At 50.6% G+C, this 22,763-nt stretch overlaps 1 long non-coding RNA gene across 12 annotated transcripts; it reads right to left on the bottom strand.

Annotated features, from left to right (window-relative positions):
- Positions 1 to 3,274: 3,274 nt before the first annotated feature.
- LOC147828909 (uncharacterized) lies at positions 3,275 to 22,242 on the bottom strand. Of its 12 annotated transcripts, none has more exons than XR_015449984.1 (8): positions 21,754 to 21,919; positions 20,460 to 21,499; positions 9,078 to 11,642; positions 7,417 to 8,166; positions 6,206 to 6,256; positions 5,702 to 5,836; positions 5,242 to 5,353; positions 3,275 to 4,231 (listed from the first exon to the last, which is right to left on the bottom strand). It is a non-coding gene; the product is annotated as an uncharacterized LOC147828909 (long non-coding RNA). The 12 variants fall into 12 exon arrangements; XR_015449990.1 differs by lacking the exon at positions 5,702 to 5,836 and having other exon boundaries at positions 3,275 to 3,516; positions 3,884 to 4,231; XR_015449986.1 differs by lacking the exon at positions 5,702 to 5,836 and having other exon boundaries at positions 9,078 to 11,257; positions 11,459 to 11,642.
- Positions 22,243 to 22,763: the final 521 nt, after the last annotated feature.

Raw genomic sequence — 22,763 nt, 5'->3', positions numbered from 1 at the left:
ACAGAGGGGAGGGGGGCAGCAGTCCTCTCTAACCCTAAACAGATTTTTGAAATATGCTTTCTATATCCTTTTAAATTCTGTAAAATCCGTGGTAATGTCTCCTAGGTCTTGATATTTTAATTCAAAAAATGTATAATTGATATTGTGTAACAGGAAGAAAAGGTCTAAAGGAGCAGAGGAAGTGGGAGGGGTAGGGGAAAGGAAAGAAGGGAAAAATATGAGAAAAGGAAAAAAATGGAAACAAAGTCTTTGCAAATAGGGAAGGGTGGGAGGGGGTGAAGGGAGGGCAGGGGAAGGGGGAAAAAAAATAAGAACCAAGATATTCATGTAAAGGTACAAGATCCCAGTGATGACTGTAACTGTATTTTATACCAAACATGTACCAATAAACTTATGGGAAAAAAGAGAGAAATAAGTGTGGAGGTGAAACAAGTGGCTAAAACATGTATTAATAACAGATAAACTGGACTTTCAAAATGAAAAGCTTTTGGATTTCAAAGTACACAAGAAGAAAGTGAAAGGGATTGGAGTGTAGCTCAGTGACAGAGGACAGCACGTGTGAGAAGGCCCTGTTTAATCTCCAGTGTCACACACAAAAAGAAAAGAAATGAAAAGAAAGTGAGGAAAAGCCACACACTACTAGGTAATACTATTTTGTACAGAGCTGTCTGATAAGGGACTTGTGTTTAGAATATATAAAGAACTCAATAATAAAAAGACAACTAAAAAATGGGCCACTGATCCAAAGAGACATTTCTGCAAAGAAGATAGGCATGCCAAGCATGATGGTGCATGCCTGTAATCCCAGCACTTGGGAGGCTGAGGCAGGAGGATCGCCGAGAGTTCAAGGCCAGTCTGGCCTACATAGCGAGACTCTGTCTAAAAAAAACAAAACCAAACCAAAATAAGCAAACAAAAAATACCTCTCAGGAAGCTAACACCCAAACGGAGCTAACTGATAAAACATGTTCCCCACAGTGTTCAGACCCCAGGAGGGCCCAACTCTGCTGCTCTTTGGCCTTGCACACCAGTTGCCAGCTTGGGTTCTTACTCCCAAGCTGCTCCCTGCAGGGCAGAGTGGAACCCTGGGTGATGCTCCTTTGGTGATTTCCAGCTGGGCCCCAGCGCACATTGCTGGGCTGGAGAGAGGACCCCCCCCCACCAGAATCGAGGCTGTGCACTGAGGCTGCGGGCCTTGGGGTTCCCACCCTGTCCAGCAGGGTGTTCAGCTCATCCGTTTCAAGCAGGGCCTGAGGAGCAAGGGCAGAGACACCCTGAGAGTGGTCATGAGATGAAGGGAGGCAGCATGGCAATTCCAGCCATAGGACTAAGCAGTTCCTGAGGCTTAAGGAGAAAATTGGAATAAAATATTGCCTGCTCATGGGTCTCATTGCAGAGTCTGATCCAACACCTCCGCCGCAAAGCCAGGAGCTGGAATCGAATGATACAAAGGGATTCAACCGAGATTCATTCAGCCCTCGGTCATGGTGAGGTCCCGTGTGCCCTGGGGACTTGGCGTGGAGTCAGACCATGGCTGCAGAGGTGTTCTGCCTTCCTCCCTCAAATGCCTTTCAGAGAGGTGTCATCAGGCTGCAGAGCAGGACACAAAGTGACCAGGGACAGATGCTGGTGCCACACTGAATAGCCACTCCCTGCGGCCCTGATGGTCTGCGATGGGCCACTAAACCTGCCCTGAAACAGAGCTTCTCTCCTCTCTCCAAGCTGTCGGGCAGGTCTCAGGCCGCCATTGAGTCCCAGGTGGGTCCCATCCAAGCAGGCCTGTGCCACGGCTCATCTACCAGCACTGGCCTTATTTAGGACATATAGACTGTGATCAAAAATATGGTGAATGTTTAAATTTTTAAAATATTACCATAAAATACATATTGTCACAAATTACCCTGAAAAATTCTCCTCCTTGCTTTGAACACACTCATCCTATCATCCTTGCCACTTTCTGAGCAGCTCTTCAAGTCCTGTTTGCTGAGTGTCTTTATTTTTTTGGGGAACCAGGGATTGAACTCAGGACCTTGCACTTTTGAGGCAAGTGGCAGAACCGCTGAGCTAAATCCCCAGCCCCTTTGCTGAGTGTCTTTAGCTGCACTGTCCTGGCTGCCTTGAGGTCCTCAAATGATTCAAAACATTTCCCTTTCATGGTCATTTTGATTTGGGGGAAGAGCTGCAAGTCACACAGTGTCAGATCCGGTGACTAAAGACACTGTGTCATGTTTTTGTGAGCTGCCTTTCCATTGGATGGCGCTCGGCAGCAGCACTCACTATATTTGTCACCATATTTATAAAGACCCTCAGGAAAGAGGACTCCAGAGCTGCTGCAGGAAGTGGCAAGGATGATAAGATAAGCATGTTCAAAGTGAGGGAAAAGATTTTAAGAGAAATTCATGGCGATACGTCTTTCACTGTAATAATTTTTAAAAATTAAAACACTATATTTTTCTTCCTTTTTTTTTTTTCTAGTACTAGGGATTGAACTCAAGACCTTGCGCTTGCCAGGCAGGCACAGCACCACTAAACTACATCCCTGGCTAGACACTACACTTTTCAATCACCCCTTTTATTATCTAGGGATTACCTTCTCAACTCTGAAGAACTGGGGCATGGCTGGCAAAATCCTCACCTCTCAACCTGTTCTGGGAGCTTCTCTCTTCCCCTGGAACCTTACTCCCTGTCCTCATGTCCAGCATAGGGCTCTCCCAGCCTCAGGTCCCTGCAGCCCCTGGGCCAGCATCTTCCCCTATTGTTGGGACTTCAGTGCCAATGACCACGGACTGGGCTGGTGTCCCTACTAGTACCCCCTGGGTTCAGAGTATTGGTGATATGCAGTCCTTATGATAAGTCATAAGGATTTCCAGGGACCCTTTTTTTTTTGGTACCGGGATCAAACTTGGGACCTTGTGCTTGCAAGGCAGGCGCCGGAACCACTGAGCTAAATCTCCAGCCCCAAAACAGGCTCGTATACAATTTGTTTTTTTGGCACCAGGGATCAAACTCAGGTCTTTCTGCTTGCAAGGCAGGTGGTGGAACCACTGAGCTGAATCCCCAGCCTCCAGGGACCCTTTTTACACTCCAATTCCAGAAAGCCCTTCTAGATGGACCTACAGAATCCATCTTCTTTGAAGGGGCCTGGAAGTCTCTGTTTCCAATTATGTTGGAGGAGATTTTAGATAAAGCAAGTCTGTGAAGCTTTATCTGGCATTTTAGAGGATGCATTCATCAACGTCCTGTCACTGTGACAAAATATCTGACATAAACCAACTCAAAGGAGGAAGATTTATTTTATTTTATTTTTTTTCAGTACTGGGGATCGAACTCTGGTCCTTGCGCTTGCGAGGCAGGCGACGGAAACACTGAGCTAAATCCCGGCCCAAGGAAGATTTATTTTGACTCTTGTTTGCAGAGGTTCAATCCATGGTCAGCAGGGTTGCTTTAGGCCTGTGCTGAGACAAAACATCATGGCGGAAGGGTGTGGTGGAAGGAAGGTGCTCACCTCATGGCAGCCTGGAAGCAGAGAGAGAGGAAAACAACCAGAGAGGAAAAGACTGGGGACAAACTGCCACACGCCCAGGGACCTACTTCATCTAGTCAGCCCCCATCTCATAATGTCCCCTTTGACCTATGAACTCTCCATGTATTACACCACTGGGGAAGTTAGAGCCTGGTCATTTCCCAAATGCCCAAGAGCTGGCAGCCAAGCCATCAACACAATAAGCCTCCTAGGGGGCATTGTGGATCGCAGCCATGCATAAAGGAGGAGAAGCTCAAAACCAAAGCTCATTTGTACAAGTGTCTGCACTTGTGGGCCAATCCTAGCGCTAGTGAGTTTGTTAGGGAGCAATCCCCTCCCAGTCCCCGAGCAACCACTTACAAAATGACAATTCATGAGAAAACTGTTCCCGAGGGATCTGAAAGTGCCCGTACTCATTCTGAAAGTGCTATCACCAGGGAGGGGTAGGTTGGCTGGATTGGAGCTGGCGATATTTCCTGCCTTGGAGCGGAAGTAAGAGCCCTTAGTCATGGGAGCCACAGCTTTGCAGAGACCTCATTTTCTCAGCTCTGTGGAATTCCCCATGTCTGCAAGGCCACGTGTGCAGAGTTTCTGAGCTGCTTTCCAAGGCCTTCTGCAGTGGTTCGGAGGAGCCTTCTGTGAGCTGTTCGGGTTGTGCACCCACTTGGGATGTGGGGCCAGGCCCTTGTCCTCCAAAGCTTCCTTTTCCTGTTGGCATTTTAAAAATGGCTGAGCCCTGGTTGCACTGGCTCCCACGTTCCTGTCCTTCCTCTCCTGGACTCTGCCACTGGGTTTGGTTTGCAGCCAGCACTGACCTCCCTGGCCAACCTGCCTTGCATTTTGGTGAGTCTAGCTTACAGATGCCAAGAAAGGAGCTCTGCAGTTTGCTCAGGCCCTGTTCAAATTTTCCCTAGGGCTCCCACGGCCCAGCAGGGTCCTGCCCTGCACCCTGTCCTGGGCAGAATCCTGAGGGTGGCAGGAAGGTCCCCAGCTGGCCCAGCCCTGTGGAAACGGCTGGTTGGGCACACTGGGTCAGTCTGAGGACTTAGCTGGAGGGCACAGCGAAGCAATGACCAAGCGATTTGCCGGCAAGACTGCCAGCTGATCAATGCCACCTTTGTGCCCTGCCTGTGATGTGACATAGCAGTCCAGCCTGCTCTGGGAGCAAAGGGCACTCCTTGCAGAACGTGCTCCCTGCTGGGGACCAGAGAGAAGCTGCAGTGCTACAGCCAAGAGGCTGAGCCCCTTGGCTCTCAGAATCTGAGGGTTCCTGGCAGGCGGAAGAGGTTGTGACTAAGCAGAGGCAGGAGATAATGTGCTTTGCTTGGGTGGAGTCCCAGGGAACACCACCCCAGGGGAAGCTGAACAGAGTTTAGTATGTGGATAATCATCAGGTGTATCCTGATGGTTATCCCTTCATGCTAAATAGCTTCTTGGAAGCAGTAGTTTTTTTTTTTTTTTTTTTTGGTCAGTTTAGTTTTTTGAGACAGGGGCCTGCTATATATAGTTCAGGGTAGCCTTGAACTCACTATGTGGCCCAGACTAGTCTCAAACTCTTGGAGATTCTCCTGCCTCAGCCTTCTGACTGTTAGGATTACAGGCGTGCTCCACCACACCTGGCTTCAACCAGGGTAATGCTAGCTTTCCCTGGTCTGGAGCAACCCACCCTTGAGGAAGGCACTCCGGGGTCCTCCTCACCGGTCACCTGTCACATTCACCTGGCCACAGGTGAGGATCCAGTCACTGAGCCACCACTTCTCCCAGGAAGCCACCAGGACTGGACATGGCCTTCAACCTGGCTATCCCTCTTTCCTGGCCACACCACGACATCTAGGAAAGAATACATCTGTGGAAGCTGAGAGGTTCATTTGGGAACAACTGTGGCTAGAAACAACTGTGCTTCTGAGCTCAGGGCTCCGGATCTCAGAGGACCCGATCACTGTCATGAGTGTCCCAACCCAGGCCTTGCTGGGCGTCACAGGGCACTTTTCTCATCCCTGCTGTTAAAACTCTGGGTTTGAGTTATTCCTCCTCAAGCCCAGATGACTTATCAAAAGCTGCAAACTAGAGAACAGAGCTGTTCTGGGCCCATGGAGCTCAGGTGTGTGGGGCAGGCCAGTCCCGGACTCAGGACCCCAGTGGGGCAGGTGGGAACCTGCCAGGTGGGCCGCATTAAACCTGCCAAGGTCTTGGCCAGGGACTCGATAATGGCTTCCGTCTGTCACCCAGGAGGCGATTTCCAGGCGAGGCAACTGACTTCTGCTCCTGTGACAGAGGAGGTTGCCTTGTCCATCCTGAGTGAGAGGGCAGTGGCTGGAAGGAAACGTGTGCTCAGCTTGATCCTAGAGCAGGGATCATGGGACCAACCGAGCCCTGAGCCATCATTTCCATCATTTAGGCCCTGATTCTGATGGTTGCTATAGTTCCTCAGGGAGCATTTAATAACCCTGACATCCTAGTCTACAGTTACTATTCCTGCCAGGCCTGGTGGTGCACACCTGTCACCCCAGCCCTCGAGAGGCTGAACCAGGAGGATTGTCTCGAGTCTGAGGCCAGCCTGGACTGCATAGTGAGACCCTGTCTCAAAAAAAAAAATAGAGTCACTATTCCTTATATCCTCAAAGCCTCTTTTAACTGCTCTCCTACAGCTTAGCAGTCTTCAGGATGGAACTAATGACCAACCTGTAAAGGGCGGCAGGGGTCCCAGCATCTCGTCAGTCTCCTGGGAGGCAGCTAAAGCAAAGAGGTCATTCATGTTACCTCTGAGCTTCAGAAAGGTGAGGTGACATGCCCCCACCCCAGCCAGCCACATGCACCACACCTCCTGGTGCCTCAGAGCTTAGGTGGCTGGAGGTTCTTCACCAGCCTGCTCACCTCCACCTTCCCTTCCTGCAGGGAAGTCCCTAGCGCGCCCCTGCCCTGCCTGTCACCCGAAGCCTCACAGTGGGCTCTGGAAGCCACCCTGAAAGGCATGGCCACCTCTGCCAACCTTTCTAGAACTCTGCACACAGGAACAGCCAGTTCTGCCTTCCATGGGGGACTCAACACTGTCTTGGGCTAAGCAATCTAGGTGGATGAGGAGTGAACACAGTGCCTTGTACACAATCAGAGGGTAAATTAATTACCATAGGGAAGGGTGGCACACGCATCCGAGGAATCCCAGCCTCAGGAGTCTGAGGCAGGGGGATCGCAAGTTGAAGTCCAGCCTGGGAAATTTATTGAGACCCTGCCTCAAGATAGATAGATGGATTAAAAAAAAGATAGATGATAGATAAAAGATAGAAGATAGGTGACTATAGACAATAGATAGATGATAGATTAATATAATAGGCAGAAATAATAGAAAGAACAGACAGGGCTGGAGATGTAGTTCAGCGCTCTAATTCCAAGTACTGGCCCCCTCCATTAATTGTTTTTATACTGAGTGAAATTAGTGAATTTCTCCAGGGTATGGCCAACCTTATGACACTGACCAGGGGACCCATGGTCCAGCGGTGGGCACATAAATGCTCTGCAGATGTGTTTGCTGATCGAATGCATATGAGGATGCTTCTGCCTACTCAAAACATTTTCTGGGACTCTCTCCTCCTCCTTTCTAGGTGCATGTTCAAACTACACAGCTTGGGAGGCAATACTCTCTGCAAGCTATCTCTGTGTTAGTCAGGACCGGTTACAGTCTGAGATTAAAAACTCAGCTCTAAACCAGCCATGGCAGTGCACACCTGTCATCCTGGGAGCCTGGGGTGAGAGGATTCCAAGTTTGAGTTTAGACTGGGCAACTTCCCAAGTGGTAAGGCCCTTCCTCCAAAAACAAACTAACACAAAGGGGACGTAGCTCAGGGCAGAGCTTGTGGGCTCAGCACCCCGCATGGGGGTGGAATTGGCTGGCTTACCATCTAGAAAGTCTAAGCATCAAGAAGCAGGTCAGTCATGCCAGCGGGTTGTCGAATCTTAGGGTACCCACAGCAAAATTGGGGAGCTGAGCTGGAGTCCGGCAGCGCTGACGGAGCAGGATGAAAGGGAGGCTGTGGGCCTTGGACAGGAGCTCCAAGCTGTCCTGAGCCCTGGCTTTCCTGCAGTCGCCACACATCTGTGAGCAGGGTGGGGCTCCTTCATGTCCCCCACAAACAACCCCTGGCGGTGCTGAGGACCCAGTCCAGGACTGGAGGGCTGGGTGGGGGCAGCAGCGGGCGGAAGTGGATTAGTCACCAACTTCACCTGGCTGAGCCATTTTCAGGCACCCTCAGATTCTCCAAAATTCTTTTCTTCCTGTCAAAGCCAGAGTTGACATCATCAGGACTTCTGGCAGCCCCGAGCAACTTCCACACTGCAAGCAGGGGCCCGTGGCAGGGGCCACTTCCAGCGCCTTTCTTTGCTGTGATTTTCTTGTCAGTTCCTCTTGGGATTCCCCAACTTGAAAGGACTTAGAGGAGTGACCCAGGGTTGATGCAACCCAGCCATGCTTCCCGAAAATTCATGGGTTCCCAGGATGCGAAGCTGGGCCAGGGAAGCCAGGGGGTGGCGCGGCACACTTATAATTCAAGCACTCAGGAAGCTGAGGCAGGAAGATCACTGTGAGTTCAAGGCCAGCCTGGGCCACATAGTGAGATCAAGGCCAACTTGGACTACAGTGTAAGACCTGTCTAAAAAAAGAAGAAAGCCAAAAACAAAAGGGAGGGGTTAAACAACTTGTTCAAGGGCACAGACTGTAAAGGGTGGAGCTTGGACCCCAACCTGGGTTTCCTGCCTCTCCTAAGTGCTCTTTCTGCCAGCAGGAGCCCAGACTCTGTACCCAGGATGCCTGGTTTGCAGCCCACCTGTGCCCTTTACTGGCTGTGTGACCTCAGGCAGGTTGCTTACTGTCTCTGTGCCTCAGTTCTCCATTTGGAAATCTAAGGGAGTGGGAGAAATTGCCACCCACGGAATAGGGTCAGGCAGAGTTGGTGCCACATGAGTGCCCCCTTCTTCCTGCTGTCCCTTCATGCTTCAGCTGGGGGTGGGGGATTTACCCTGAAGAGCTAGAGACCAGAAGGACACACATGGAACCCCGGAAGACTGTAGACTTCCCCTTCCTGCCTCGGTGGCCCGTCCCTCCCAAGGGCCCAGGCCCGGGACAAAGTCCCCTGAGCCCTGAGGGACCCTCGGTGGGTTTGCGTTGTTGGCCTAGACTGCATGGTCCGATGGCTGCTCAGGAACCTGTTTCCCTCTCCGTTAAAGGGTGCTCAGGAGTCACTGCAGGGACAAAGGCAGCTCAGTCTGGGACCTTCCTGCTCTCTGCTGTCCCCTCTGTGGGACCCAGGGTGAGTTGCAGCCTGGCTCACCCCACGGGCGCAAGTTGCCCTGAAGTCAGGCCACTACTGCCCCTTTGGGGACAATGCTCCCCTCAATCCCAAGTGGTCACCATCAGGCAGGGACACCCATCGCCCATGGGAAGAGAGGACAGACAGGAGCAAGACAGTCAGGGCCCTGGACCATGACACCTTCGCCCCACGAGCCCCAAACCTGCCTGGAGCACATGCCCCTTCTCCCTGCTGCCTGTGTACCCAACCCCCACCTGCTCACACTCGCCATCCCAAGGCGGGCTTGAGTGGCAGCTGCTGCTTATCCAGGGATCAGGCTGGTGGTTTCGCGTCTCTGCTTTTTTTGTTTTTGTTTTGTTTTTGAGACAGGGTCTCGCTTTGTAGTTCAGGCTGGCATTGAACTTGCTGCAATCCTCCTGCCTCAGCCTCCTGAGTGCCTGTGCCACCATGCCTGGGTTCTCTGTGCTTCCATCTCATTGATCTCAGGGTGGTTGAGACAGTGAAGCAAAGTCGCCCAGGGACAACACTGGCCCTGCATCTGTCACAGAACAAGCTCGAGGTCTGTGCTGTCCTTAGACAGCGACACGTCCCCTCGGGGCCCCCGGCCCTGACGCCAGCCGGAACAGCCCTCCTCCTCCCATCCCCTGTACTTCTAGGCCAGCCCGGCCACAAAGTCCACTCCCTTGCTCACCACTGGTCTCCTCCTCTGCTCGGTGAGACCCTCGCCCCGACCCCCCGCCCGCTCACTCAGCCACTCAACACATACCTGGGTGAGCCTGCGAGATCCAGGCACTGAACTCACCCCAGGCCAACAGCGTGGGCACAGTCTTTGCTCTGGTGGCGCTGGGGTGACAGGTGGAGGAAAGACCCGGGGAAGGTGACTTCCAAACCAGACTCTAAAGGACAAACCAGTCTAATGGGGCGAGGGAAGGAGAAGACCAGAGAATGGCAGGATGGAAGCTGAGTTGGAGCCCTGGGCCCCCAGGACCTTCCTGAGAGCATCAGTGGTTCCGGGACCCCAACCTTCTACCCCGGCCCATACTGGCATTGAGGTCCCAAGGCCCCACCACTGGTCCTCAGCCTGGCTTCCCCTTGCCAGCTCCTGCCTGATCACTTCCTGCTCTGTTTTCCTTGTTCTGTTGTCCAGCTCCACCAGACTGTGAAGGCCCTGAGAAGGGAGGCCCTGCTGCTCTGCATCCAGAAGCCCCGGGGGCACCTGGAGGCGGGTCATGGCTGGGGGCTGACTGGTGCGAGCCACCAAGCACTTGCTCAAAACCAGTCTTCTTTCTTCTGGCCAAAAATACTTGGAAGAGAAGCTGGGTGTGGTGATCCTTATCTGGAATCCCAATACTTGGGAGGCTGAGGCAGGAGGATTGCCTGAAAGTTCAAGGTCAGTCTGGGCTACATAGTGAGACCTTTTCCTAAAAAACAAACAAAAAAAAGTGGGGGGGTTGATGCTTTTTCAATTTCAGGTTAGTTTAAAAGCTGCTGCAATCGAGGACAGTTTTTTCATCATAAAAGAAGAGAAATCTGGATACAGAGGCAACTGGTGCAGGAGGAAGACATGGGGAAGATGGCTGTTGCCAGCCGAGGACAGAAGCTGTACCCGATTCTCCCTCTGTCTCAGGACCAACCAAGCTGCGACACTTTGATCTTGGGCTTTAGCATCCAGATCTGGAAGGGACGATAAACTTTTGTGGTTTTATTTTTGGTTTTTGTTATTTTGAGACAGGGTCTCGCTCTGTAGCCCAGGTTGGCCTTGAACTCACAGTGATCCTCCTGCCTCAGCCCTCTGAGTGCTGGGGTTAGGTATGCGCCACCACACCTGGCTTCCTTTTCCTTTTTAAAACAGCAGTTTTATATAGGCTTTTGGGCCCAGCCTTTAGCTCAGTGGTGCTCCTGTGCCTGCCTCACAAGGGCAAGGTTGATCCCTGGGACAAAAAAAATTTTTAAAAAGGTATACATGCTTTTATAAATTCTGGCAAACCCATGTATCCACAAACTCGTCATGAATAAAGATGATGAACATACTCCCCCATCCTGTTCCCCATCCTCAAGTGACCACTATTCTACTTTCTGTCGCTCTAAATCAGCCCCTAGCCCTAAAACGGTGAGTGTAGAGATGGCGTTGATGGTGGGTCCTGCATTTCACACCCTAAATAGCTATTTTCAGAGTCACACATGTCACCATGTGTTCCTGTACTTCATTCCTTTGAACAGTATTCTCCGTATGAATGGATCACAATTTGTCTATTCACCCATCTAGTGATGAACCTGTGGGTAGTTTCCAAGGTTGTTTTCATTGTGATTTTCATGAATCCATGGTTGCAGCGCCTAATGATCACATTCCCCATGGGGGCTTGGTACGTGTGTCTTAATTCTTTTTTCATCCTTCTCCCTCCATCCATCTCTTGGGGTTTCCAAGTTTTGACTCCTGTAAATAGAGTTCCAGTGAGCATTTCTGTCCAGGTCCTTGTTCTGGACAGACAATTATGCCTTTTTTGTTGGTACCAGGGATCGAACTTGGGACCTTGCACTTGCAAGGCAGAGCTGGAACCACTGAGCTAAATCCCCGGCCCCCGATTATGCCTTTTTCATGAATACTCACGCGAGGAATGATTTTCCAAGTACTTACCTGCTCTCCGTGGATCTTCTTTGGTGAAATGCCTGTTCCAAACTTTTCCCAGTTTCAAAATTGGGTTGCATTATTATTATTTTTGTGACAGAGCCTCTCTCTGTAGTCCATGCCAGCACTGAACTTGCTATGCAGCCCCAGCTGGCCTCGACCTCGTGACCCTCCTGCCTCAGCCTCCTGAGTTCTGGGAATACAGATGTGTGCCACCATGCCCAGCTTCCACATGAATTCTTGAATCTATGTATTCACTCTATGAAAAGACATGCAGAGCCCAAACGACTGCAGACACCTCCATTCTGGGCTGAGATGCCCCCAACTCCCCAGCTGCTGGCCCCCGTGGTGACCAGTGGCTCTTGGCTGCACCCTCTTGCCCAAGGACCTGCTCCCCAAGAGCAGCCCACAGCCAGCGTTTGGTGAATGAAGGGCCCCCACTTGCTCTCCTGTTTTTGAGGCCAGATGAGCCGGAGGGGCAACCCAGTCCGGGGCTCCTCAAGGCACCATGGGATTGTGGGATCTGTTTAACCCCGGCCTGCCTCATGGTGGAACTCTTCTGCCCACCCTCCCACGGGCTCCTATCAGCTCTGGACCCAGGGTAAACTCCCCCGGGAGACTCTGGATGGGGGGTCTGTGTGTGCGACACGCAGTGTGTGCCTTCCATGTACACAGAATTCTCTCTCACGTGACGAATGTGTGCCTACAACAGATACTGCATGCACATCGGTGTGTGTGTCACACAGAATAGATGTGTTATGCACGTGTGTGCACATGGAAGTATCACACACACTGTCCGATTCTACATGCAATGCATCACTTGCGAGGACGCTACTCAGGTATGGATTACGTGTGAGATGTGCAAACGCGTAATGCACTACCTATAACGGAGGCTGCAGGCTTCTTGAGGCAGGCTTCCCGGTGGTGCACAGCCTCCTTTCTGGTCCGCAGTCTCCCAGAACCCACACCCAGCTCCTGTGGCTCCTCGGTCCCCAGGCTCCTCCCCAGCCACAGCTTTAGGCACTTGCTGTCATCACAGAAGAGGGATTGGACCCCCAACAGCATCTATGGGGTGAGGATTTCCCAGCCCCTCACTGTCTGTGGTGTGTCCCACACCTCCTGTTTGGGAGGCTGGAAAACGCACTCTTTGTGTTTTGCTTTTAACCACATGATGCCCACCACAAATGGCCTATGCCACCACATAAGAAGACTTAGAATATTGTTCTTCAACAGTTAACAAATAGCCTAGACACAAAGAGCATTCCTGCTGAGTGGGGAATTTCTGGTGATTTGGGAATTGAACTTGGCTGTCTGAATAACTAGCATTTGACCGGCACTGACCAGGCTGCGAGTAACAACAGCTGCGAGTAACAGCAAAACAGTTCTAGTTTCCTTTTTTTTTTCCAGTACTGGGGATCGAACTCATGACCTTGCACTTTCAAGGCAGGCACGGTGCCACTGGGCTAAATCCCCGGCCTACACAATTGTATTTTTAAAGCTCCCTCTATGCATTAATGGATCACTTCTTTTTTTCACAATCCTCTTACTGAATCTTGGCTTTGGAGTGGGAACAGGTAGTAAAAAGCAAACTATGGGCAAAATCACAGCCAAACCCCAAGTTCCTATCCAGACTTTTGGATTAGGGTCTCGGTTGTAAAATATCTTGGCATTCCTAGACAAAAATCTGCTCAAAAGAATGTATTTCAAAGAGCGCATTCAGAATTTCTACCTCTGTCCTGTGTTGTGGGAGAATAAATAACCTGGCTAAGAACAAAAAACAGACTCATGCAAGGTCCTGGGAGTTATCAGAGCCATCTTAGAGTTTTATTTTTGTTTCTATGTATTTTTTGTTTTGCTTTTTTTTTTTGGTACCGGGGATGGAGGCAGGTGGCAGCACCACTGAGCTAAATCCCCAGCCCTGTTTTGCTTTGTTTTTGAGATAGGGTCTCAATGTACTCCAGGCTGGCCTTGAACTCCTGGCAATACTCCTGCCTCGGCCTCTTAAATGCTGGGATTACAGGCATTCGCCGCCACGTCTGGCTAGATGTTTTCAAAGTTGGTCAACCCCAGGAACCCTGGCAAAGTGTTACATGCCCTTGTGTCTGAGTTCAAGTTGACCACACAGCCCGGAGTGTGTAGTCCCTGACTCACTGTCGTGCTGAATACTGACACAAGGGCCTGAGGACAGAGCTGACAGTGTAGACCCAGGTAGGACAGCAGGTGGCAAGCAGTTGTCATTAAATCCCAGAGCTGGAAGTTTAAAGGTCACTGCGTCCTGAGGACAATGGGCTCCAGCGGGTGAGAACCAACCCGTGACTCAGACTCTACTCCGGCGCTTCCCTGATGCTGATCAACACCACTGGGTGGTGGCCAGCGGTGCCCGGGCAGCTAGGAAAGGTCACACAGCAGATCAAACAGGGCTCATGGGACACACGCTCCTTTCCTGAGCAAATTCTCTGGGGAGTGAGTCGTCTCGACAGAGGGCCACTCTTCCAGCAGCCCCCATGGATGGAGCTGTCATCAATGCACTCAGCGGCTTTGGGGATATCACCTGTGCTGAGCCCTGACAGCCAGAGACGGTGTCACCAGAGACTGCGGCAGCCTTCCCACCCCTGCTTTCTACTTCCTAAAACTGGCCAGCTCGGGCTTCTTCCAGAGGAACCAAGTCAGAGCGCATGGTGACCACAAATGCAGCGGACCCCGGGCTGCGGGGGAGACAGCTGCTCAGCCCACACCAAAGGCACACAGGAGGGGGCTGCCCAGTGGCCATTCTCTCGGGTACAGGAGTGGGACCCGAGTTCCATTCCTGATGCTGGGCAGCAGAGCAAGGCTCAGTTTCCCCTCTGAGACCTAAGACCCCTCTCTAGTGGCTCCTGCCTGGGCCCGCTGTCCCTTGTCCCCTCCAGAGATCCACTTGTCCTCTGGGGTCTGGGTTCCACCGGGCCAAGGCTTCGGGAGGAACGAGGCAGGGTGGGAGGTGGAGCCGCATTTCCTCCTGGGCGCTGTGCCTTGGGCACAGCCTTGTGGCAGCTGCTGCAGGTCCCCAGGCCCCAGCTTCAGCTGGGCAGGGCTGCCACAGCCAGCTTGTGCCCCATGACCCCAGCCCCTGGGCTCTGCTGATGTCACCTCCTCTCTGTCCCTAGCAGCCTAGGAGATCGTCATCTGTATCATTAAAAAACAAATTTTAAAAAGACAGCAACTGACAGAATAGACAAACAAAACAAAACAAAGGAAAAAAACTCTAACAATGTGCTGTCTACAAGAGATACACCACACCGTAGAAGAGCCAGAAGAAGAGATGAAGGGGGGAGATGCAAATGACAGACCATGAAATGTAACCAAAAGAGGGCTGGAGTCAGACAAAATACACTTTGAGACAAAAATGATTACTGAAGACAAAGAAGGATATTTTGTAACAGTGAAAAAGTCCATCCATCAGGAAGGCATAATAATGACAAACATATCGCTCCGCAAAGAGCAGAATAAAGGGAGAGATGTCTGCTCCTCTATCGACAGACTCAGTGTTGGAACCATGTGGATGCCTCTCGTTAATCTATAAACTGTAATTTCAATTAAAGCCTTAATCAGATTTGGCAAAGGAATTTATCCTTTGATTTTCAGGTCCACATGAAAAAAGAGCAAATACACAAGCATAGTCCAGAAATGTTTGATAAAGGGAGAATGAAGAGAAACTGGCTCTTCCAGACTTCAAAAGGTAATAAATGCCACAGGAATTAAAATGACTCAGTGACTGGCTCTATGGCCCTGGACATTAAACTCAGGGCTTTTGCACTGAGCTGCATCCTCAGCCCTTGTTTTATTTTTAAAATTTGAGACAGGGTTTCCCTACATTGCTAAGTTGCTCAGGTTGGGCTCAAACTTGCGGTTCTCCAGCCTCAGCCTCCCAGGGTGCTGGGATTACACGTGTGTGCCACCATGCCTGGCTAGCAGCAATTTCTTGAGTGCTTATTATGTGCCAGGCGGTGTGTCAGGGATGGAGATGCAGACATTGGAGTTGGAGGCAGCAGTAAAGGGACACAGAGACTAACAAGGTGCCTGAAGTGAAGACGTCAGTGGGGATGTGGGTTGTTCCGCACAGGATGGGGCCTTCTCAATGCACTCGGAAGAGCGAGTTCTCTTGCTGGGTTCCTCACAGGCAGATCCAGGAAGGATGCACGAGAAGCTGCTCTCCCGGGTGAAGATCAGTGCAGGAGAAGGAAGTGAGGCCGGGAAGGGAGCCCTGCTGTCCGGCCGCAGTGGTGAGGCGGGCCACACCCCAAGTGTGCTGTTGGCAGTCAAGGGAGCTGCATCACCTGTCCCTGGCACTGGGTGGTCCCTGGCCAGAGGGTGCTCCTGGGGGCTGAGCCCTCCAGGTCTCAGCACAGGAGGCCCGTCCGCTCCACCTCTGCTGCAGTCTCTGTTTTACATCAGGAAACAGGAATACGTTTTAAATACATCAGGGCTCCGGCTGTGAAAAGGATCTGGTAATTTCTAGTTTTTTCCCCCCTTAAATTCTTTTATTGGTACATTTTAGGTATACAATACGTTTACATTTATCATTGGGTACTTGTTGGTTTTTTGCTTTTTGAGACAGGGTCTTCCTATGCAGCCCAGGCTGGTCTCGAACTCATGGTGATCCTCCTGCCTCAGCCTCCTGAGTAATGGGATTATAGGTGTGCACCACCACATGCAGCAAGAAAGAATATTTTAAAAAATTCTGTGTGGAGGAAATTTCTTTTCTTTCTTTCTTTTTTTTTTTTGGTACCGGGGATCAAACTCTGGTCCTTCTGCTTGCAAGGCAGGCGGCGGAACCACTGAGCTAAATCCCTGGCACCAACGGAGGAAATTTCTTAAAGGCACAAACCAGAAAGAGAAGATAATCAAGTAGGAAGATGAGAAAGGCATATCACAGGCATAATAAATAAGAGAGACACAAAGTAAACTAATAATAATAGGAAAGTATGAGTGCCTCCGCTAGTAAAGTGCAAACCGGAATAATAATGAAAGGCCATTTTTCACTTAAAGTACTGAGAAAAATCTAAATGAATTATATCCAGTATTGCATAGGACACAAGGGAAACGATCATTCTTAAACAGTCTCGTTGGGCGTGTGCAGTGGTTAAAAACTTCAATCTGCATGTCAGCCAGAATTGCAGCACGAATTCCTTTTGCGTAACAATTCTACTTTAGGAATTTAGTCACCAAAACACACAAAGAGGAAGCCAAGGCCTAGCTATCTAGTGTATGTCACTGGCATTATAAATTATAATACAGACTATACAAAAATACACATAGACTAAGGTATACATACCAACAGTATATTTTATAGTAGCAGAATATAAATTAAATGAATAACACTTGGAAGGTGGTTAAAAATTATGATACATGCACATACAGGAATGTGAACCATACAGTCAAGTAGTGCAAATCCAGGTGTGCAACTATTCTTTTTGTTTGTTTGTTACTGGGGATCGAACTCTGGAACCTGTGCTTGCGAGCCAGGTGGCGGAACCACTGAGCTAAATCCCTGGCCCTGTGCAACTATTCTTGCTCTCTTTGGTTTTAAAAAGTTAGGAACTAATAAAAAATTTTTTTAAAAAAGCACAACCATTTGGCCGGGGATTTAGCTCAGCGGTTCTGCAACCTGCCTCACAAGTGCAAGATCCCAAGTTCGATTCCCGGTACCAAAAAAGAAAAAAAAAAGAAAGTTAGGAACTACAAGGCACACTGGCACATATCTGTAATTTCCAACACTGGGAGGCTCAGCCAGGAGGACTGTAGTTTGAGCCTAGCATGGGCAACTAAGTGAATTAGTGAGACCTTGTCCCAAAATAAAAATAAGGGCTGGGGGTGTAGTTCAGGGTGAAGGCCTTGGGTTCAATCCCTAGTACAAAAACAGGATAAAATTAAAAAGCCACTAACTATTGGATATTTTGATATGTTTATATTTGCACAGCAAAGTGTTGGAAAGGGCAAAAATCAAGCAGTTAGTAGTTACCACTGCTATGAAATCTAAAGAGAATTCTTAATTTTATGCACGTTTTACTTGAATTTTGTACAAACTTGATTTATTTTTGTAATTAAAACAAGGTTTCGCTTCAAAAGCAAATAAGCCATTTTGCAGTCATAGCAATGACTTAAGTCTCACCCCAAGACTAATAAACTAGTCTAGTCTATTTAGCCAAAAATGACAAGGCAGAAACTTCAGTATCAAGTGAGGACTTCCTGAGGTTAAGTGTCCACACGTTTGCCTGCCTCAAAGTCTCTCGGCTTCTGAGTAAAAAACAGGCCCCAGGAATGCTTGCATTTTGTGAGTAGTCGCTTGTCCTTGTTCTTTTAATGTCACCTCCCCTGAAAGCTACCACTATTGGATTATTTATTGGCCAGTCTTTTTTTTTTTTTTTTTTGGCAGTACTGGTGGCCTTCACACCGAGTGACATCCCCAGCCCTTTTATTTTTTATTTTCAGTAGGGTCTCACTAAGTCCCTAAATTGCACCCACAGGCTGGGCTCAAACTTGCAATCCTCCTGCCTCAGCCTCTCAGAGTGCTAGGACTACAGGTGTGCACCACCCAAACCGGTATGGCTGGTGTCTCCTTGCTTGGTCCCATTCACGTGTCTCAGGTTGATTTTCTGTCCCCTCTCCTAGCCACAACACAGTGGCCCAGCAAAAGGGACAACAGTCAACAGCCCAGAGAGAGGGAAGGACTAATCCTCCGGACTCAGGACCTCAAGACAGGGCCAAGCCCCTGGGGAGCCACGGGGCTCTGTCAGCCTGAGGCTCCAGCTGTCCTGCTGCCTGCTGAGGAATTCATACCTGGCCGTTCTCATCCGGAATCTAATTCATCTCCTTCAACAGTACTCTCCCCACCCCTTTCTCTGCAAGATGACTAGGCATTGTGCAGCTAGAGACTGAATGAAATTGTTTTAAAGTTTAGGACAAATGCAATGGTACATGCCTGACATCCCACAACTCTGGGGGACTGAGGCAGGAGGACTGCAAGTTTGAGCCCAGCCTAGGCAATTTAAGAAACTTAGCGAGCTTTTGTCTCTCTCTCTCTTTCTCTCTCTCTGTCTCTGTCTCTCTCTGTCTCTGTCTCTCTCTCTCTCTCTCTCTCTCTCTCTCTCTCTCTCTCTCTCTCTCTCTCTCTCTCTCTCTCTCTCTCTCTCTATATATATATATATATGCCGGGGATTTAGCTCAGCAGTTTCGCTGCCTGCTGCTGTGCAAGCACAAGGACCCGAGTTCGATCCCTGGTACCACCCCCCCCAAAAGACAACAACAAAAAAAAGAAAGAAAAGAAAAGAAAGAAAGAAAAAGGGCTAGGGGGGTAGCTCAACGTGAAGGTCCTGAGTTCAATCCCTCATACTATACATTTAAAAAATTTTGTGTTGAAGCATTTGGTCTGTAACCTATAAAAGGCGCAGTTTACCAAAGTGGAGGGATCTCTTCTCCCTGGTTTTTGGATGGATTTATTTCTCTCTGGCCCCAGACAAGACCCAGCACATTAGAAGCCAGCGTCTTTCCAAGAAGTGGTAACAGTCCAGCCTCAGGAGGGGAAATCAATCAGATGCGAGTCTTGGCTAATTGAACTGCTGTCAAAAATGCATTCATTAAAACACCGCACGGGTGGGGTCCAGAGGAGGGGTGGAGGTGCTGTCCCTAGGGAGCGCCACCTGGTGGTCATGACAGGGACAGTGCTGGTGGGGCAGAGGGACCCCCGCGGAGACCCGGGCGGGGGAAGCGCGTCTGATTTCCCCGAGGGCCTCTCTACAGTGGAGGGAACCAGTCCCCGAGACCGGGCTGCACTCGGGAAGGTGTAGGAATCGCTGCTGACGGTGGAGAGCAGGGACCCGATCGAGGGCGCTGCTGAGGACCGAGACCCAGGACTGAGCTGAAAAGGGACATGGGCTCAACTCTCCCGGAGGGCGCCCCCATCGGCTGCTGCCAAGTCCCCCAGTATGGGAGAAGCCAAATGCACACTCATTTGCTGGGGTCTCGATGATGCCACAGAAAAGACACCTCTATCCCTGTCAGTTAAGGCTGGCGACATCAGTAAAAACGGATGCTGCGACCCCCTCAGCTTGTCCCCTGCTGGAGCTGCGGCAAGTGAGTGCTGGGAGGGCAGAAGAATGAGCCTCCTCTGCCTTCTCCCTACCCACTGGCCTCCTGGAGCCGAGGGGCGCCCCCTTTACCCAGCCCAGAGGAAAGCGCCTTCTCTTCGGTTCCCGGCCTCGCCCCCTTCAACTCCACACACCGGAAGTCCTACTCTTCTTAACCAGGTAAAGAGGGGACAGGCGCTGGTGTCACCTTCTCCAGGGACCCAGCCTCAAACAGTCCTGCTCTCCTGAGGGGCCCGGAAGTAGGCAAGCAGACAGAAGAGGGGAACAGGATTCTGGTGTGTGTGTGCAAGGTGTGTGGGGTTCGTGTGTGGATGGTGCGAGGAGCGTGTGGTCTGTTGAGCATGTGGTGTGTGCTATGTGTGCAGCATGGTGTGTTGTGTGCGTGCATGGTGCGTGTGGTGGAGAGCTGTGCACTTGTGTGTGTTGAGCTCTGTGGACTCATTTCTCATCCAACCATGGCCGGTCAGTCCCTGGGGAAGGTGGGGGGGGGCAGCTGGGCTTGTTTGTTCCCCTTTCACTGGCTCCATGGTACCTAATATTTTTCTTTTCTCAGGGTTTGCCTTGTTATTGAAAACCTAGTGTGCTTCCCGAGTCAACACTTCAAGGTTGCAGACTATGCAGTAAAGAGCCTTCCGCAATTCTCAGTTACTAAGGTAACCACCATAACTATTCCAGCCCCTCCCCAGAAACCGCCAGCTTTCTAGAATTTGGACCAATCAGCAACCTAGAATTTGGACCAATCAATAGCCTAGAATTTGGACCAATCACAAGGCTGCTGTTTGCTATATAAGGAGCACTGTCATCATTTCTTAACCATCCCCAGAAACACCTGGAAATTCTTTCACATAATCACACTTATTGGTTGTGATAGCTGAAAAACAAATCACCTTCAAACTTTTGCAGCTCAGGGGTGCCGTGGGCGTGCAGGGACAAGGACGCAGTGCTGGCCCGGAGTTGAAGGTTCTTTTGTTCCATTCAGATGGACGGGCAAAGTGGCTCCAGGCTTTGAGCACCAGTGACTTTCAGCTCTTGGGTTACAGCTCTGGGTGCCTATAAACCCTTAATCCTTAGTGTCATGGGCCTGGGGCTCCAACACTTTCCTGGGAGCTCCTCAGCGACCAAGGCTGGTCTGACCAGCTTCTGCTGGACTCCCCCATCCCTACTCCATGTCACTGACAACTGCCGGATGTCACCCAATGCCACTGACCCAGGTGCAGGTCTCTGGTTCTCTGCAACCCTCCAGGGCTAACAGCCCTAGTGTTCACAAAGCAACCGGCTCTGCCCACACTACACAGGTTAAGAATTCCAAATACGTTTAGAGGATCTTCCAAGCCACACCACCTACAAAATAGATCACAAGTTTACAGGACCATCACAGCAGCGCCTTGTTTAGACACAGTTTGGGATGCGCCAGAGCAAACCCCACAAAATTTGCTCTCACACAACAACCTAAATAACTGGGTCCAGAGTGCCGCTCAAATAATAACAGTAAATCAGCCATCAGTCCAAATTTGAGGTTGATGATTGGTCTGAATCCTAGGCTGCTAATTGGCTCAAATTCAAGACTGTTGATTGGTCCAAACTCAAGTCTGAGGATTGGTCTAAACTGGTGCAAATTCAAGCCTTCTGTGGCCCAGGCAAATGTCTTTCTGGAGTAGCTGTGGGGCATCCAGGTCAGCCTCAGCTGCAGATGTCAAGCAAAGCGCCCCCTCCTGGCTGTCAGATGGAAAAGGGAAGGGCGGGACCTTACTTGGCTCAAAAACACAGCAAGTCAGGCTTGCTTTGTCACCTAATTTTAGAAGTGATATCCACTCACCTTTATCCCATGGTGTCAACGATGAGAACCAAGATTCTTGGCGTCACCTGAAGAGGCTCCCACCACAACTGCCCTTTTGTTCTCATAAACAAGAATACTCGACCTTCTGATCTTTTGGGGAGGGGCTGTATTGATCCTCAGACCAAGGCCTTTACCCCGAGCTACATTTCTAACCCTTTTTTATTTTGAGCCAGGTTCTCACTAAGTTGCCAAGGTTTGGGCTCCAACTTGCAACCCTCCTGCCTCAGCCTCCCAGCCTGCTTGGGATGACAGGCCTGCACCACCAGGCCTGGCTACATTGGCACCACCTCATATAGCCATAGTTACACAGTCCCGAGAATCAGGAAATCACCGGGGGAACCCACCACAGAGCTGATTCCGCCACCACTTCAGTATCTGTGTATGCTGTGCCCGTGCCGAGCTCTGCACAATCTCACGACCTGTACCTTCGTGCAGCCACCTGTGACCATTTATTCCTCTTCTCAGGCCTGTGTGCTGGCAAACAGCGTCTCCAGGCCTGTCTGACAGACTGGAGACCTTGGACCTGGGTGAGACTTCCGGGGAGGGCCAGGAGGAGGCAGGAGAGGCGGGGCTGGAGCAGCAGACAGAGGCGGAGCCTCTGCTCTGCCTCCTGGCTTCCTGGAGGGGGTGGGGAGAAGAGACCCCAGCTCCCCCACCGCGCCCTGTGCCTAGGGTCTGCCCTGCCCTGCCCTCTGTCTGGGCCCTGTGACCTGGGCTTTGCAGACGCGTATTTCCAATGCTGTACCTGCTCACCGGGTCCCCAAACCATCAGCCAGAAATGACAACACGGCGTTCTCTCCTGCGTGAGCTCTGAATGTGGAGGACTGTGATCCTCACAGCCTGAGTGGAAACAAGCCCTTCCCTGGCGCGGTGCAGCACCGCCCTCGTGTGGCGATATTCAGAGCTGCACCCTGAGGAAGGTTCGCAATCATGAAAAAAATGTTCCACTGAGATTATATCTTGCTCCATAAAAAATGGTCGTCATCAAGAAGTCAAATAGTAACAAATGTTGGCGAAGTTGTGAGGAAAAAGGAACCTCCATGCATTGTCGTTGGAAATATAAACTAGTACAACCACTATGGAAAGCCGTGCAGTGTGGAGAGTCCTCAAAAAACTTCAACTAGATATTACGTTCTACCCATCTACTCCCCTTCTAGGTATTCCTGAAAGAGTTCAAGACGTCACATGCCAGTGATCCAGGCACACCCATGTGTAAAGCACCACGACTCATAATAGCCGTGGAAGCCCACAGCTGACACATCCCAGACTGCTGTCCCCGGCATCCCTCCTACTCCCTTTCCCTGAGCACTCTCCAGAGGCCTGAGCTGATCTGGGGCTCGGGTGGATTCTCTGT

This window comes from Heterocephalus glaber, unplaced genomic scaffold, assembly GCF_053883595.1.
Source record: "Heterocephalus glaber isolate CG9 unplaced genomic scaffold, H.glaber_assembly_v1.0 deba00000879, whole genome shotgun sequence".
NCBI lineage: Eukaryota > Metazoa > Chordata > Mammalia > Rodentia > Bathyergidae > Heterocephalus > Heterocephalus glaber.
This window is presented reverse-complemented; position numbering and strand designations above follow the sequence as displayed.